The 12,361-nt window shown below is 43.0% G+C and overlaps 1 protein-coding gene and 1 long non-coding RNA gene across 7 annotated transcripts in view; one reads left to right on the top strand and one right to left on the bottom strand.

Annotated features, from left to right (window-relative positions):
* The window catches only part of LOC140487920 (uncharacterized), a 33,715-nt gene extending 24,806 nt beyond the window's left edge, over positions 1-8,909 (bottom strand). Inside the window, exon 1 of the long non-coding RNA XR_011962970.1 lies at positions 8,879-8,909. This is a non-coding gene — a long non-coding RNA (uncharacterized lncRNA). The remainder of the gene's footprint in view (positions 1-8,878) is intronic.
* A 405-nt stretch (positions 8,910-9,314) lies between these two features.
* sdsl (serine dehydratase-like) overlaps positions 9,315-12,361 on the top strand; it is a 43,345-nt gene continuing 40,298 nt past the window's right edge. For 2 of the 6 annotated variants that reach the window (XM_072587349.1, XM_072587348.1), the window contains exon 1: positions 9,315-9,792. The gene's annotated coding sequence lies outside the window, so the exon portion shown is untranslated. Of the gene's footprint in view, positions 9,793-11,880; positions 11,967-12,361 lie in introns of those variants that run through there. The other 4 variants (XM_072587350.1, XM_072587347.1, XM_072587345.1 and 1 more) reach the window with 4 other exon arrangements.

The following is a 12,361-nucleotide window of genomic DNA, read 5'->3' as shown; positions in this document are numbered from 1 at the left end:
ACAGTTGATGATACTCTTCAGGTGTATACTATCTTTACTTTCAGAGAACAAGTTGAATCGTTGATATTCATAATATTCTCTATATTTGGAAGCTAGTGCTTCCTAATAAACCTGTTGGACTATAACCTGGTGTTGTGTGACTTTTAACTATGTCAGTACAAGAAGCTTGGCAGTGCAGGTTAAAGTCTTGGATCAAGTGTCTGGAAGAATCTGCTGGATCTTACTGGCAAGCAAGAATCTCCAAAATCATTGTAACTTCAAAGTATGTTATATCGTGGGCAGAACTCTACTTGAAATCAGCTAAGTGTCCATTTTTACCTACCTCTTTTGCCTGTAATGTGGGTGTATCTGTTTAATGCTGGAGCCAACACAACATGTCCATGCCTTTGATTGATCATTGCTGACAACCATAAAGAACTGCTTTGCATTGTGTCTGCATTAAACACCAAGGAGGTTAGACTTGTCAGAGGGCGGGTTTGTGGGCAGTTGCTGCACATGGACCGTGCCCTGAGATGTTGGTGTCTGCAGTCCAAGTTGGGATACTTTATATTCACCTGAATTTTAAAATTGATTCTTAGGTTGTGGGTTTAATTATTCAGAATGCAGTTAAGAGTCAACCACATTACCTTGTTATAGAATCTCTACAGTATGGAAACAAGCCCTTTGGCCCAACAAGTCCACACTGACCCTCCGAAGAGTAACCCACACAGGCCCATTCCTCTACCCTATACTTACCCCTGACTAATGCTTTTAACCTACACATCCATTAACACTATAGGCAATTTAGTATGGCCAATTCACCTAACTTGCAAATAGAGTCATAGAGAAGTACAGCACGGAAACAGACCCTTCGGTCCAACCCTTCCATGCTAACCGGATATCCCAACCCAATCTAGTCCCACCTGCCAGCACCTGGCCCATATCCCTCCAAACACTTCCTATTCATATGCCCATCCAAATGCCTCTTAAATGTGGCAATTGTACCAGCCTCCACCACATCCTCTGGCAGCTCATTCCATACACATACCACCCTCTGCATGAAAAAGTTGCCCCTTAGATCTCTTTTATATCTTTCCCCTCTCACCCTAAACCTATGCCCTCTGGTTCTGGACTCCCCAATCCCAGGGAAAAGACTTTGTCTATTTATCCTATCCATAGCCCTCATAATTTTGTAAACCTCTATAAGGTCACCCCTCAGCCTGCGACCCTCCAGGGAAGACAGCCCCAGCCTGTTCAGCCTCTCCGTGTAGCTCAGATCCTCCAACCCCGGCAACATCCTTGTAAATCTTTTCTGAACCCTTTCAAGTTTCACAACATCTTTCCGATAGGAAGGAGACCAGAACTGCACGCAATATTCCAACAGTGGCCTGACCAATGTCCTGTACAGCTGCAATATGACCTCCCAATTCCTATACTCAATACTATGACCAATAAAGGAAAGCATACCAAACGCCTTCTTCACTATCTTATCTACCTGCGATTCCACTTTCAAGGAGCTATGAACCTGCACTGCAAGGTCTCTTTGTTCAGCAACACTCCCTAGGACCTTACCATTAAGTGTATAAGTCCTGCTAAGATTTGCTTTCCCAAAATGCAGCACCTCACATTTATCTGAATTAAACTCCATCTGCCACTTCTCAGCCCAATTGCCCATTGGTCCAGATCCTGTTGTAATCTGAGGTAACCCTCTTCGCTGTCCACTACACCTCCAATTTTGGTGTCATCTGCAAACTTACTAACTTGCTAACTATTGCACAGCTGTGCCACTACATGTGGCCTAGGCAAGGTAAATGTGACAGATTTCCTTTCCTGAAAGTCATTGGTGAATGAGTAGGATTTTAAGACACTGGTTATATGATCACTATTTGGTTAGCTGTTTATTCCAGTGTGTTCTTGAATTCTAGATTCACGACTAGCCATTATGAGATTCAAACCCATGTCCCTAAAACAGTAGCCTCAGATACTTGATTACTAATCTAGTAACATTTCCACTTTGCTACATCTCCCCATAGCCTAAGACTGTGGTTTAGCATGTCTTCTACAGCTGGCAATGCTTCCTCAGTACTGCTCTGAAATGTCATTCTGGATTGTATGCTCAAGAAATGAAAGACAGCTTGTGTCCTCTCCCCTCCCTCCCTCCTACAGTGCTATTGCAACACTAAAACAACATTTTTCAGGACTAGAAATCTCAAATCATAGCTTGGCAACAGAGATAACGAGAGGGGAGTACTCTTTACATTTCCATATGAGTAGGGAATAAAATACAGTAGTTACTTGTTTGTATCTATGTCCTGCATCCTTGTACATAAGGTTTTAAAAATGCTACAACAATTTAAGTGACATTAGAGAGTATAAAACGTTTACACAATTTTGTAGCCTTTTGGAAAAAAGACACTTAGATGAACAAAGAAGAACACAGACTATCTGGTACATTCCACAGTTTGAAAAAAAGCCATACAAAACCCTTGCATTAATATGTTACAATTTCAAGAACAATCTGTTTGGCAGCAACTTTACTGGTGGATGGTCTACAAATACTGCCAATGGGAGAAAGTGAGGACTACATAGGCTGGAGATCAGAGTCGAGAATGTGGTGCTAGAAAAGCACAGCAGGTAGGCAGCATCCGAGGGTTGGGAGAAATGACGTTTTGGACATAAGCCCTTCATCAGGAGTGAGGCTTGTGGGTCAGGGGGCTGAGGGATGTATGGGAGGCGGGGTGGGGCTGAGGGGAAGGTAGCTGAGAATGCAATAGGTAGATGAAGTGGGGGAGAAGGTGATAGGTCGGAGAGGAGGGTGGAGTGGATAGATGGGAAAGAAGATGGACAGGTCAAGATGGCAGTGCCAAGTTGGAGGCTTGGATTGGGATAAGGTGGGGAGAGGGGAAATGAGGAAACTGGTGAAATCCACATTAATCCTGTGTGGTTGCAGGGTCCCAAGGCATCGGATGGTTAGGGTTTGGTGATGGAGGAGGCCCAGGACCAGCATGTCCTTGGTGGAGTGGGAGGGGGTGTTGAAGTCTTCAATCACGAGCAGGTAAGGTTGGTTGGTACGAGTGTCCCAGTGATGTTCTCTGAAACATACTGCAAGTTGGCAATCTGTCTCCCCGATGTAGAGGAGACCACATCAAGTGCAATGGATACAGTAGATGACATTTGTGGAAGTAAATTTCTGTCGGATGTCAATGAATCCTTTGGGACCTTGGACGGAGATGAGGGGGGGAGGTGTGGGCACAGGTTTTGCAATTCTTATGGTGGCAGGGGAAGGTGCTGGGAGTGGGGTGTGGGCTGGTGGTGGGTCTTGTTCTGACAAGGGCCTCACGGAGGGAATGGTCTCTCCGAAACGCTGATGGAGGTGGGGAGGGAAATATATCCCTAGTGGTGGGATCTGTTTGTAGGTGGCGGAAGTGAGGGAGGATGATGCGATGCAAACCAGGGGGGGTTCAGTCCTTGTTTTATTGGGAGGGCTGGGGTTTAAGGGCGGAGGTGCGCGAAGTGGAGGAGGTGCACTGGAGGGCATTGACAATCATGCGGGAGGGGAAATTGCGATCTTTGAAGAAGGAAGCCCCCTAGGATTTTCTATGGTGGAATTGGGTCATCCTGGGACAGATGAGGTGGAGGAGGGGGAGTTGGGAATAAAGGATGGCACTTTTACAGGAGGCAGGTTGGGAGGAGGTGTAGGTAGTCCAGGTAGCTGTGGGAGTTGCTGGGTTAGAAGTAGATGTCCGTGGTTAGTCAGTCGCCGATGAACTAGAATCTCTGGCTTAGTATTCCATTATACAACAAATTTTGTCAGCAAATGCCAGAGGAAATCTTAGCAAAGTTTTAGCAAGGCTTATTTGTGAATTTTATGTTTTGCAAAACTTTCTTTACAGTAGATGTTGCATTAAGTTGATCCTGACTTGTTTTCAAATAGTCAAGGACATGTATTATGCAACCTTCTCTTATTTGTGTTCAGTACTGAGGGAGAAATAGTAACCAACTGAACTATTTCTGAAGGTAGAGGGCTTTACATTAGTATCTACCCTTGACTTCCAGTTTCAATAGCAGTTGGGATCTTCCACTTTATTAATATCTATTATTTGGACACAATAAAGAAAAAATATTTCCAGAATATAAAGTCTGAGAAATATTTACTTGTAAGTTAGCAAAAGGAGAAATGCTTTAGTGACCCTTTTGGATGCCATTGATTTGCTGTATGCCTTCCAAAGAACCAAAGGTAGGACTCTCAGGTCTTTGTCAACTGCACTAGTAATGAAATTTTAAAATGGTATTAACTGTTGTGAGTTATTTTTCTTCAGGACCTTTGAGTTTACTTGCCCTTTTCATCACCTCTACTGATTATGTCCCTATAAATGCTGAACATAAACTGGGAACTGGAAAACAATTTGGCACTTAATTCAATGCCATGTTAGTATCAATTATTGTTGAATCAAATTATTGCTTTGAATGGACATGCCATCAAATTAGAATACAATTTAATACTGTTCAACAAATAATGTGGTTGCAGAAAAAATGACTTTCATTGTCTTTACTGAGCATTTAGCCAAATATAGGTTAATAACCACACAAGAATAAATTAGCTAATAGAAGCTCAGCATGACAGCATAGGCATTGCAACAACTCCAAGTATTGCACTAAAGTGTACAACTTAATATAAGGGACTGTTTGATGGACTCTATTTTTTATTTCAATTGTAATGTTTCAAATAAACTGATGCCAAGACATTTACAGGTTAAACATTATGCAAAATAACTTTGCAGGCTGTCTAATCTAACAAAAGATGATGCATAAAACTTGAAAGGGTTTAGAAAAGACTTACAAGGATGTTGCCAGGGTTGGAGGATTTGAGCTATAGGGAGAGGCTGAAAAGGCTGGGGCTGTTTTCCCTGGAGTGTCGGAGGCTGAGGGGTGAACTTCTAGAGGTTTATAAAATCATGTGGGGCATGGATAGGGTAAAGAGACAAGATCTTTTCATTGGGGTGGGGGAGTCCAGAACTAGAGGGCATAGGTTTAGGGTGAGGGGGAATATTTAACAGGGACCTAAGGGGCAACATTTTCAAACAGAGTGTTGAACGTATATGGAATGAGCTGCCAGAAAAAGTGGTTGAGGCTGGCACAATGATAGCATTTAAAAGACTTCTGGATTGGTATATGAATAGGAAGAGTTTAGAGAGATATGGGCCAAGTGCTGGCAAATGGGACTAGATTAGGTTAGGATATCTGGTCGGCATGGACGAGTTGGATCAAAGGGTTTGTTTCCGTGCTGTACGTCTCTATGTCTATGACAATGTCAAATTTATTAGATTAGATTAGATTAGATTCCCTACAGTGTGGAAACAGGTCCTTCGGCCCAACAACTCCACACTGACCCGCTGAAGAGCAACCCACCCAGACCCATTCCCTACATTTACCCCTTCACCTCACACTACGGGCAATTTAACATGGCCAATTCACCTAACCTGCACATTTTTGGACTGTGGGAGGAAACCAGAGTGCCTGGAGGAAACCCACGCAGACACGGGGAGAATGTGCAAACTCCACACAGACAGTTGTCTGAGGCAGGAATTGAACCCGGGTCTCTGGCGCTGTGAGGCAGCATCTAGAAATAAAATGAAAATCTAAGATAAAAGAGGAGTTCTTTTCTTCTAGTGTTTGACTAATGCAAATTCCCAGTGTTTGGCAAATAGGTGAACGCCACACAAGGGATAATTTTCTGAATGTGCACATTGACAAAGCAGCCTGTTGGTTATATCCATATAACAGAGTCATAGAATTGTACAGCACAGAAAAAACCCTTTGGTCCAACATGTGCATGCTGACCAGATATCCTAGTCCCATTTGCCAGCATTTGGCCCATATCCCTCTAAACTCATCCTATTCATATCCTCATCCAGATGTCTTTCAAATGTTGTGATTGTACTAGCCTCCACCACTTTATTTGGCAGCTCATTTCACACATGCACTACCTTCTGCATGAGAAATTTGTCCCTTAGGTCCCTTTTATATCTTTCCACTCTCACTTTTAACCTATGCTCTCTAGTTTTGGATTATCCTACCCTCGGAAAAAGACCTTGTCTATTCACTCTATCTATGCCCATTATAATTTTATAATCCTCTATAAGATCACCCCTCAACCTCTGACACTCCAGGATAAATAGCCCCAGCCTCTCTCTCTCGCTCAAACTCTCTAACTCCGGCAGCATCCTTGCAAATCTTTTCTGCAGTCTTTCAAGTTTCACATCTTTCCTATAGCAGGGAGACGAGAATTGTAATCTGATACAAAATTGGTATCCCGCATTGGAAAACAAAATGTTTGTGATACCTTACAAATGTTTGTATTTGTATAGGTACACACAAAATCTCAAGTATAACTCCAGGGTCATTGTTGATATTTTAAAAATTCCTAAATGCTTTTAACAAAAACTACAGCCTCATAGACCCATGCCTCTTTGGACTTTATCTCCTTTTGTCAGATCAACTCCATTGAGATGATTCATTAATTTATGATACAAAGTTGCATAAGGCCTCATTCCTGATGAAGGGCTTTTGCCCGAACCATCGATTCTCCTGCTCCTCAGATGCTGCCTGACCTGCAGTGCTTCTCCAGCACCACACTCTCAACTCTGAAATCTCCAGCATCTGCAGTCCTCACTTTCTCCATTTTCCTAAGACTGCAAATCCAATGTGTTTTGAGAAGATTTGTAGCTCAGGTTGAGCTTCTGGACGTAGGTTTACTCGCTGAGCTGGAAGGTTCGTTTTCAGATATTTTGTCACCGTACTCAGTAACATCATCAGTGAGCCTCCGGATGATGCACTAGTGGCATGGCCCGCTTTCTATTTATGTGTTTAGTTTCCTTTGGTGGGTGACATCATTTCCTGTGGTGATGTCATTTCCCGTTCTTTTTCTCAGGGGGTGGTAAATGGAATCCAAATAAATGTGTTTGTTGATAGAGTTCCGGTTGGAATGCCATGCTTCTAGGAATTCTCGTGTGTGTTTGGCTTGTCCTAGGATGGATGTGTTGTCCCATTTGAAGTGGTGTCCTTCGTCATTTATATGTAAGGATACTAGTGATAGTGTAGATATCATCTGTGAAGATACTGATACAGATTCAAAAAGAACAGGAAATGACATCACTCACCCAAGGAACCCTCAACACATAAATAGAAAGTGGGCCATGCCACCAGTGCATCATTTGGAGGTTTGCTGATGGTGCTACTGAGTATGACAATGAAATGTCCAAAAATAAACCTTCCAGCTTAGCAAGCAAACCTACATCCAGAACTGCAATTCTAATTTATTTAGGGGAACTATTTCACCAAATCAAGGAAATAGTTAACACCAAGAAAGGCTGTGAGAAAAAAAGAGATGCAGCTGGACACATAAAAATCAAATTACTTTAAGTTTATATAAGTGTGAGGTAATGCATTGAGGCTAGAGGAAAAAGAAAGCCACACCTCCTTGAAAAGTGAGAGTTTAAATAGAGTAAAGGAGCAAAGGTATATTCATAAGTCACTGATAATAGGAATACACGTTAACTAGATTATAAAAATGCTAACAAAACACTGATTAATTTCCAGATGAACAAAAATTAAAAAGCAAGGAAGCTGTATTAAATGTGCATGGAAATTTGGTTATGGAATGCAGTTCAGGTGTTCATAGTTCAAAATGATAGTTCAAATTACTACCTAAATGGAATCAATTTAGGTAAAGGGGCAGTACAAAGAGATCTGAGTGTTCTTGTACACCAGTCAATGAAGGTAAGTATGCAGGTACAGCAGGTAGTGAAGAAGGCTAATAGTATGCTGGCCTTCATAACAAGAGGGATTGAGTATAGAAGCAAATATGTTCTTCTGCAGCTGTACAGGGCCCTGGTGAGACCACACCTCAAGTACCGTGTGCAGTTCTGGTCTCCAAATTTGAGGAAAGACATTCTGGCTATTGAGGGAGTGCAGCGTAGGTTCACAAGGTCAATTCCTGGAATGGCGGGACTACGTTACTCTGAAAGACTGGAGCGACTGGGTTTGTATACCCTTGAGTTTAGAAGACTGAGAGGGGATCTGATTGAGACATATAAGATTATTAAAGGATTGGATACTCTGGAGGCAGGAAACATGTTTCCGCTGATGGGTGAGTGCCAAACCAGAGGATACAGCTTAAAAATACGGGGTAGACCATTTAAGACAGAGATGAGGAGAAACATCTTCACCCAGAGAATGGTGGCTGTGTGGAATGCTCTGCCCCAGAGGGCAGTGGAGGCCCAGTCTCTGGATTCATTTAAGAAAGAGTTGGATAGAGCTCTCAAGGATAGTGGGATCAAGGGTTATGGAGATAAGGCAGGAACAAGATACTGATTAAGGATGATCAGCCATGATCATATTGAATGGTGGTGCAGGCTCGAAGGGCAGAATGGCCTACTCCTGCACCTATCGTCTATTGATAGAGTAGCATTTGTGAGGGCTTATAAAGGTGGTATTAAAATGGGGAGATGACAACTATTGGGAAAGACTAAATAGGTTGAGACACTTTTCTATAAAATAAAAGACTTAGGAATGATCTAAACAAGGTATTTAAAATAATGAAGGTGTTTGATAGTCATAGAGAAAACATTTCCACCTGTGAGTGAATTCAAATGCACGGGACATAAATATGAGATAGTTACTAATAAATCCAATGCAGATTTCAAGAGAATTCTTTTTTCACCTAAGGAGGATAAAAAGAATAGAATGATATGCAAGTAGAGTTAGATGAGGTAAGGTAGGAGGAGGTTCCACTAGATCATGAACCCTGACACAAACCAATTGGCAAAACTGCTTGTTTCTTTGCTTTCGATGCTATGCAATTTAGGATCTTTACCACCTCCTGCATCTGCAGGCTTACCTCAAGGCAAGTTCCACAAGAAATACTGAAAAAAAGGATTGTAAAGGATTAGAAAAGCTTACAACCAATACTTCAAAAACTGTGAACTTAGTAAGATAAATAATATACAGCGCAGAAAAAGAGACAAACAACTGTATTGAAGGATCACACTAAACAATGATGAGGCTAACATCGAAGATATGAAACAACACAAAATTACCAAACAATCTCGAATAAATAAATATCAGTGTTTTATTGCACGAATTGACAGCTTTTGTTCCACTGAGCCTGTGCAGTTCTGTGCCAGAGCAGTTCAATTCGTCCAACTTATCTTTCCTCCTTGTAATCCTGTAATTATTTCCCCTTCATATGCTTCAGTCTGTTTGAGAGCATCCATTGAAGTTGCTCCCTGCTCCCACCACCCTTTCCGGAAGTGCATTCCAGATGCTAACAACTTTCCATTGTAAACAAAAGCATTTTTCCTCATGTGACTTTTTAATTGTGCCAGTAACCTTGAATCTGTGTCCTTTTCTGACAATGGGAGCAGAGCTATTCTCATTAGATCCCTCATATTTTGAGTACCATTCTCAATGAAAGGGGGTACATCTATTTCCACTCTTTGTATTAAGTTGGAGCGGGTTTGCAAAGCCGATGCATGCCAGGGAAGATTGGGCTTTTCAGAGCCAGAAGTGGAGTCAGCAATGCTTTCACTCATGTAGTCACATAAATAACATTGTGCCCAGGCAGCTGGTTCGAACCAGTCTTTTGTAGCGCCAGCAAAGCCTGATAACACCCTGGGTAAGTGCCAATCTCCTCATCTGTAAGGAGCCCGAAAACACAGAACGAACAGCTATTGCTGAGGAAAGAAATCCACTGGCTAGGCATTGGGCAGTGCTGGATTTACAAAACACTGCACAAGGGGTAGGATCGACAGCGTAAGTAATTTTGTTTTCAGCATTTAGTATAATTACTTGCAAGAACTTCACTTTGACCTCTCCTAGCACAGCTTTGTTCTGGAATCACCGAGATGCAAAAGGATTCCCCCGGGGTGGATTGGTAACCGGGTCCAGAGAGGGGCCTCGGGTCTGTGTGCGGCTCGCCCCCCCCCCCCCGCAGCTGATCGCAGTTTCGGCCCGCAGGGAGCCCCAGGGGCTCGGAGAGAGAAACAGTGCGGCCGCTGCTGGTGCTGCCGCCGAGTGCAGAGGAGAAACCTTCAAGCTGGAGCTGGAGATTTCACTGAGACTGCATGACACTTACTCTCGCAGACTGAGATGAGATCTCACACTGAAGCGCGGAGGAGTATCCAGGCAGGTTACTGACTGCATGGGAGCAAGCATTAAGGTGGACCCTGGGGACACATTTGCGTTGAAGCGACTTGTCAGAGTGCTTCGGACAAGGCTGTCCCATTCCTGCTTCCCTACTCCGTGCACTTTACCCAATATCATAGAGTCACAGAGACGTGCAGCACTGAAACAGACCCTTCGATACAACCATCCATGCCAACCAGATGTCCTAACCCAATCTAGTCCCATTTGCCAGCACTTGTCCATATACCCCTAAACCCTATTCATATACCCACCCAGATGCCTTTTAAATGCTGTAATTGTACCAGCCTCTGCCACTTTGGCAGTTCATACCAAACACCCACCGCCCTCTGTGTAAAAAAAGTTACCCCTTAGGTTTCTTTGATATATTTCCCCTCTCACCCTAAACCTATGCCCTCTAGTTCTGGACTCCCCCACCCCAGGGGAAAGACTTTGTCTATTTATCCTATCCATGTTCCTCTTGATTTTATAAACCTCAATAAGATCACTCTAGGGAAAACAGCCCCAGCCTGTTCAACTGGTCCCTCAAATCCTCCAACCCTGGCAATGTTCTTGTAAGTCTTTTCTGAACTCTTTCAAGTTTCATAACATCTTTCCGTTAGGAAGGAGACCAGAATTACATGTAATATTCCAAAAGTGGCCTAACCAATGTCCTGTACAGCCACCACATGACCTCCCAACTCCTGTATTCAGTGTTCTGAGCAGTAAAGAAAAGCATACCAAAAGCCTTCTTCACTATCCTGTCTACCCTGTGACTCTACTTTCAAGGAACTATGAACTTGCATTCCAAGGTCTCTTTGTTCAGCAACACTGCCTGGGACTGTACCATTAAGTGTATAAATCCTGCTTTGATTTGGGTCAGTCCAATGCTGCAAGCCAGCTGAAAACTGCTGAAAAGCTTTCATTGTGAACCAGCGACACCTCTTCCTCACCTTTGTGTTTTCTGTATGAATGCACATTGGATCCTAATTCTTCTTTATCCAAAAATATACTTTGTTCATCAAATTTGTTAAAAAGTAATACATTACAAAATATTTCAATTTAAATATCACAGACCTTGTAGTGAAATCGTTTGACTACAGGATGTTCCACTCTTAAGGTGCCTCAGTAAGATTGTAATAATTTTAATCATATACCTTGAAGCACTGAGGATCAAAATGGGAGTTAACCAAATGTAGGGCTAATAAAGCCCACTGGGGGCACTGCTAGGATGTCAGTATCACTGGATTGTCCAGCATTTACTGCCCAGACTCTGCTGCTTAAACCTTTGTACATTTTGAAATATAGACACATCTGCGGTGCGGTTGGGAAGGGAGTGCCAGGACTTTGAACCAGCGACAATGACGGAATGGCAATCTAGTTCCAAACAGGACGCTGAGTATGGTTTCCAGGTAGCAGCGTGCCCATGCATTTGCTGCCCTTGTCCTTCTGAGTTGTTGAGTTTACAGTTTTGGAGGATGCTTGGTGTGTTGCTGCAGTACATCTTGTAGGTAACACACACTGTTGCCACTGTTTGTGGGTGTGGTGGTAATCAAGTGGGCTGTGTTATCTTACATTATGTCGAGTTTCTTTTCTGGCGGAATAGACTTATCCAGGCAAGCAGAGTGTATTATCACACATAAACAAAAACAGAAATTGCTTTAAAAACTCAGCATGTCTTGAAGCAAATGTGGAGAGGAAGCAGTGTTAACGTTTCGGCTCCAGTGACCCTTCTTCAGAACTGATGGTATTATTACACTCCTAAGTTATGCCTTGTAGATGGTGGACAGGTACAGTGGAGATAGGTGAGTTCTGTTTAAATGTCAAGGTCTTGCTGCATATGGACACAGACTGCTTGATTGTCTGAGGAACAGCGAATAGTGCTGAATATTGTGCAGTCCCGAACAAACGTCCCACTTCTGACCTCGTGATGCCGGTCTGAAACACTTGTTCAAGGTCAACTGTTTGGACTGGAAGGTCAACAAAATTTGGGCAGACCAAAGACAGTGGCTTTAACTGAGTTGATGGTCCTCTTGGTGTGTGTCCCAAGTAACAGACAGTGGAGTGCAGAGTCCTGCATCATGGAGCTACTCGGGATGAACGTCGACAAAAAACACTGCTGCTCTCTCCAGACCCACTTCACAAATGTACATTCCAGAAGGAGATGTGTGTGACAGCCTATCCATACCAACACCACCCC

The sequence above is a fragment of the Chiloscyllium punctatum genome, chromosome 17 (genome assembly GCF_047496795.1).
Source record: "Chiloscyllium punctatum isolate Juve2018m chromosome 17, sChiPun1.3, whole genome shotgun sequence".
Taxonomy (NCBI): Eukaryota; Metazoa; Chordata; class Chondrichthyes; order Orectolobiformes; family Hemiscylliidae; genus Chiloscyllium; species Chiloscyllium punctatum.
This window is presented reverse-complemented; position numbering and strand designations above follow the sequence as displayed.